General features: G+C 47.3%; 1 pseudogene; it reads right to left on the bottom strand.

Moving 5' to 3' along the window:
- Positions 1-257: 257 nt before the first annotated feature.
- Positions 258-1449, bottom strand: LOC128562215 (60S acidic ribosomal protein P0-like; annotated as a pseudogene).
- Positions 1450-6015: the final 4566 nt, after the last annotated feature.

Genomic DNA, 6015 nt, shown 5'->3' with positions numbered 1-6015 from the left:
CCAACTCTTGGGCTCAAGCGATCCTCTTGCCTCAGTTTTTCTATTTTTAGTAGAGATGAAGTCTTGCTTTTGCTCACACAAATCTCCAACTCATAAACTCGAGTGATCCACCTGCCTTGGCCTCCCAGAATGCTGCGCCCAGCCTGATGAAAACATTCTAAACTTGAGTGTGGTGATAGACACACAACTCTGTGACTATACTGAAAACCATTGAACTGTACGCTTTATTATTTTATTTTTTGTTTTGCAAATAAAGCTGGCTGAGTTTGCTCTTTTTGGTGATTAGTCAAAGAGACCAAATCCTATATCCTTGTCTGACTCCTCCGACTCCTCCTTGTCTTCAATCTTGGCTGGAGCTTCAGTGGCAGCAGGAGCAGCAGTGATGGTGGTGGCCACGGGGGCAGCAGCCACGAAAGCAGATGGACTGGCCAAGAAGGCCTTGACCTTTTCCGCAGGTTGCAAGGTGTAATCAGTCTCCACAGATAAAGCCAGGACTCATTTGTACCCATTGATGATAAAATAGGGTACCGAAGGCAACAGTTGGGTAACCAGTCAGCACACAAATGCTGGCAACCTTGCGGACACCCTCCAGGAAGCAAGAATGCAGCTTCATCTGTAATGTCAAGCACTTTGGGGTTGTAGATGCTGCCATTGTAAAACAAGTGCTGGATGACCAGCCCAAAGGAGTTTGTTCAGCAGTTCAGCAGTGTGGCTTTGCTGGCTCCTACTTTGTCTCCAGTCTTTTTTTGAGATAGAGTTTCACTCTGTTGCCCAGGCTAGAGTGCCGTGGCATCATCATAGCTTACAGCAACCTCCAACTCTTGGGCACAAGTGAGCCTCCTGCCTCGGCCTCCTGAGTAGCTGGAACTATAGGCACCTGCCAGGACTCCTGGCTAGCTTTTCTATTTTTAGTAGGGAAGGGGACTTGCTCTTGCGTAGGCTGGTCTTAAACTCCTGAGCTCAAGCAATCCACCTGCCTCTGCCTCCCAGAGTGCTAGGATTACAGGCATGAGGCACCGTGCCCGTTTTGGTCTTAATCAGCTGCATGTCACCCAAGGTTTGAATAGTGCCCCTGGAGACTTTAGTGCCTGGAAGAAGGAGGTCTTCTCTGGCCCCAGACCAGTATTCTGGGCTGGCACAGTGACTTCACACAACAGCATCAGCATGGGTTCCAGCTGGCACCGTAGTGGCCAGAGCATGTCCCTGATCTCAGTGAGGTCCTCCTTGGTGAACACCAAGCCCACATTCCCCCAGATATGAAGCAACAGTTTCTCCAGAGCTGGCTTGTTTTCCAGATGCCCTTGGATGGCCTGGCCCATCATGGTGCTCTTCCCCATCAGCACCACAGCCTTCCCTCCAAGGGACATGTGGGTCTGCTGCATCTGCCTGGAGCCTGTTGTCTGCTCCCACAATGAAGCCCTTTAGATAATCATACAAAAGTTGGCTCATTTTAAGCAGCGGTTCTCAACCTGTGGGTCGCAACCCACAGGAACTGTATTAAAGGGTTGTGGCATTAGGAAGGTTGAGAACCCCTGATCTTAAGAAAGTAGCTGGATTTCCAGGTTGCCCTGCCTTCCCTGAGTATCACGGTGGGGCATCAGAGATTACCACAAAGGGTACAAAGATAATGCCACTCGGCTTGGCGCCTGTGGCTCAAACGACTAAGGTGCCAGCCACATACACCTGAGGTAGCGGGTTCGAATCCAGCCCGGGCCTGCCAAACAACAATGATGGCTGCAACCAAAAAATAGCCGGGCGTTGTGGCAGGCACCTGTTGTCCCAGCTACTTTGGAGGCGGAGGCAGGAGACTCGCTTGAGCCCAGGAGTTGGAGGTTGCTGTGAGCTGTGATGCCACGGCACTCTACCCAGGGGGACAGTTTGAGGCTCTGTCTCAAAAAAAAAAAAAGATAATGTCACTCACATGAGGGCGCCTGGCAAGAAAAAGGGAATTGTGCACTTTTAACGGGTGAACTGTGTGGTGTGTAAATTATATCTCATTAAAGCTGTTTAAAAAATAAGAGGGGTTCCCTCAGGGCCCCAGGTGTTCAAAAAATAAAAACAGTATTGGCGTCTGTGGCTCAAGCAGCTAAGGCGCCAGCCACATATACCGGAGCTGGCAGGTTCAAATCCAGCCCGGGCCCGCCAAACAACAATGATGGCTGCAACCAAAAAATGCCAGGCATTGTGGCAGGTGCCTGTAGTCCCAGCTACTTGGGAGACAGAAGCAGGAGAATCGCTTGAACCCAGGAGTTGGAGGTTGCTGTGAGCTGTGATTTCACGGCACTCTACCCAGGGTGACAGGCTTGAGGTTCTGTCTCAAAAATAAAAAATAAATAAAATAAAAATACTATACTAAAATAATAATAATAATAAAAAAAAATAAAAACAAAAGGGGAATGAAGAAGAACACAGTAAGACATCCACACGATGGGTAACTCCCTGGCAAGATCCCAGGAAAAACTGGCTCTTAGTCAGGCCTCGGATACTCAGTGGTGTGACTTACTAAATGGGCTTTAATTTAAAAGTCTTGGACAGCCAGGGAGCCCAGGGAAGAGCGGTTCTGAGCCCTTTTCCCAGCACTGACTACATGGTAGGCCAGATCTCATCCAGGCCACGGGAAAGCCATATCCTCTGTCTGCAGGAGAATGTTTACACTTTTGGGGGATTCATTTTCCTTTTTTATTGAGGTATTACGTACACAAAAATACAAGCTATAAGACTACAGAATGTGGAGTTTTCAAAAACTGAACACTTCTATGTAACTAGCACCTGGATCAGGAATAGAACATCCAGGTCCCCAGAAATCCCCTCATACCTTTTTGTAGTCCCTATCCAGTCCCCAGGAGGAAGCATCCCTGGTTTCCAATGGCATATTTTACTGGTGTCCATTTTATTCCTTACATAAATGGAATGTATTATTTGGAATAATAATGGAATGTATTATCTCATGGCATGTATTATTTTGTTTGGGATCTCTTATATAATTAAATTAAATTAATTCCTTTATTTTTGAGACAGTCTCACTCTGTTGCCCTGGGTGCTGTAGCATCATAGCTCAAAGCCACCTCAAACTCACAGGTTTACATGATCTTCTTGTCTCAGCCTCCCAAGCAGATGGGACTACAGGCACCTCCCACAATGCCAGGCTTGTATCTCTTGTTTTAACAGATCTACCTTAAAAAAAAAAACAAACAAATGAACAAACAACTTTTCTGTTCCTTTTAGCAGGGGTGAGGGATGGGAAAGAAGTGAGACAAGCTTGAGAGATGGACATTCTGGAGAGTTCTGCTGACCAGTGTTGGTCCCGGCAGTAAAGTGCTGGGGAGGGATCTACCAGGCTGGCATGTGTCATGAGCTACCTGTGAACCAATTGTAGGTGACCCCGAAGATAATTGCCATTGGGGATAAATTCTTCAAGAGCCAGCTGCTCCTTCACCTCAGCCCATATGTGCACTATGTAAATGGCACCCCCTGGAGTTGTGCAACATGGCAACTGAGTCACACGCAGTCTTGCTGAAAGTAACGCTGGACCACACAGCAGATCAGTGTTTCAGAGCAGCCCGGAATATGAGGTTGGGCAATTAAGTTCAAAACTTATCCTAGAAAATGTGTTACATACTTGTTTGCTGAATATCACTATAGTCGCCCTTGACATACTCCCCCTGGCCATCTGGTGACCATAGTGATATTCAGCGATGAGATATATAGCAGTTTTTCTAGGATGAGTTCATGAACTTAATTATCCAACCTCATAAGGCTGGCCCCAAGGCCTGGCATAAACCTTCACTTGCCCTCCCTCACATCGCCTCTCTGTACTCCAGCATCAGGCCAGACCAGGGTACTGCCCGCAGGGCAGCTGCATTGGGGGAACCTTCTGCCCGGGACCCTTTAAGTTCCTGGCATAATCACTTGAGTTCAGGAGTTTCAGACCAGCCTGGGCAATGTAGCAAGACCCTGTGACTACAAAAATATTAAAAAATTAGCTGGCTGTGGTGACACAGACCTGTAGTCCCAGTTACTTAGGAGGCTAAGGTAGGAGGATGGCTTGAGCCCTGGAGTTGGAGGTTACAGTGAGCTATGATTATGTCACTGCACTCCACACTGGGTGACAGAACAAGATCCTGTCTCTGAAAATCAAAAATCATTGGCTGGGCATAGTGGCTCACACCTGTAATTCTAGAACTCTGGGAGGTCAAGGTGGGTAGATTGCTTGAGCTCAGGAGTTCAAGAACAGCCTGAGCAAGAGTGAGACCCCCCCCACAAAAAATAGCTGGGTGTTGTGGCGGGTGCCTGTAATCTCAGCTACTAGGGAGGCTGGGGTGAGAGAATCTCTTGAGCCCAAGAGTTTGCGGTTGCTATGAGCTATGACACCAGGCACTCTACCCAGGGGGACGCAGTGAGACTCTGTCTCAAAAAAAAAGAAAAGGGCTCGATGCCTGTAGCTCAAGCGGCTAAGGCGCCAGCCACATACACCAGAGCTGGCAGGTTCAAATCCAGCTCGGGCCTGCCAAATAGCAATGACAACTGCAACCAAAAAATAGCTAGGCCCAAGAGCTGGAGGTTGCTGTGAACTATGATGACATAGCTCTCTACCAAGGGCAACATAGTGAGACTCTGTCTCAAAAAAAAAAAAAAAAAGGAAGAAAATCCTGTTTACTTTCTTTTTTCTTTTTTTTTTTTTTTTGAGACAGAGTCTCACTATGTCACCCTTAGTAGAGTGCTATGGCATCATAGTTCACAGCAACCTCCAGCTCTTGGGCTTCAGCGATTCTCTTGCCTCAGCCTCCCACGTAGCTGGGACTACAGGTGCCTGCCACAATGCCCAGCTACTTTTTTTTGTTGTAGTTGTCATTGTTGTTTAGCAGGCCCGGCCTGGGTTTGAACCCGCCAGCCCCAGTGCATGTGGCTGGTGCCCTAACCACTAAGCTACATGTGCTGAGCCAATTGTAAAGTAAACACAATATAAACTTTCAAGTAAAGAGGACTAAGAGAGAAAAAAAAAGCTGTTTTAAAGAAAAAAATAGGTCTGGCGAGGTGATTCCCACCTGTAATCCCAGCCCTTTGGGAGGCTGATGCAGGAAGATGATCTGAGGCCAGGAGTTCAAGACCAGCCTGGACAAAAAAGTGAGACCCTGTCTCTATAAACAATAGACAAATTAGCCAGGTGCGGTGGTGGATGCCTGTAGTCCCAGCTACTCAGGAGGCTGAGATGGGAGGATCTCTTGAACCCAGGAGTTCAAGCCTGTGGTGAGCTAATTGCACCGTTGCATTCCAGCCTAGGCGACAGACTGAGACCCTGACTCTAAAATAAAGGAAACAATATCTGAGAACTTTAAGATTCCAGATAAGGATGGTCAAATAAACTCAGATTCCAATTTTTAAAAAAATATAGTAATTAAATGATTTACAAAGAATGCAGGAAGAGGAGAATTTGTTAGGATGGAGGGGGAACCTGGGCATGTTTGGAGCTCTAGAAGAGCAATAAGGAGGGGGCAAGACTGAAGGGGTGTGTGTGGTGTGTGTGGTGTGTGTGGTGTGTGTATGCATCTGATGAAGAGTCCTTGAGCCCCCGCTACATACCCGGCAATGAGCTAAGAACAGAGATCACCATCATATTGGGGGTTTGATTTTCTAAAAAAGAGTCAGAGATATGGGTGGGGGGGTGAGGAGATGTTGGTCAGAGGACACAAGATTTCAGATGGGCAGAAAGGAATGAGTCCAGGAGATTCATCTGCCGCATGGTGTCCTGTAGTTAAGATCCATGTATTGCTTAGCCGGGCGTTGTGGTGGGCGCCTGTAGTCCCAGCTACTTGGGAGGCTGAGGCAAGAGAATCGCTTAAACCCAGGAGTTGGAGGTTGCTGTGAGCTGTGTGAGGCCACGGCACTCTACTGAGGGCCATAAAGTGAGACTCTGTCTCTACAAAAAAAAAAAAAAAAAAAAAAATCCATGTATTGCTTACATGAAAATTGCTGGGAGGGTAGATTTTTAAATCTTTTCACCTCACACCCCTAAGA

The sequence above is a fragment of the Nycticebus coucang genome, chromosome 12 (assembly GCF_027406575.1).
Source record: "Nycticebus coucang isolate mNycCou1 chromosome 12, mNycCou1.pri, whole genome shotgun sequence".
In the NCBI taxonomy this organism is placed as follows: domain Eukaryota; kingdom Metazoa; phylum Chordata; class Mammalia; order Primates; family Lorisidae; genus Nycticebus; species Nycticebus coucang.
This window is presented reverse-complemented; position numbering and strand designations above follow the sequence as displayed.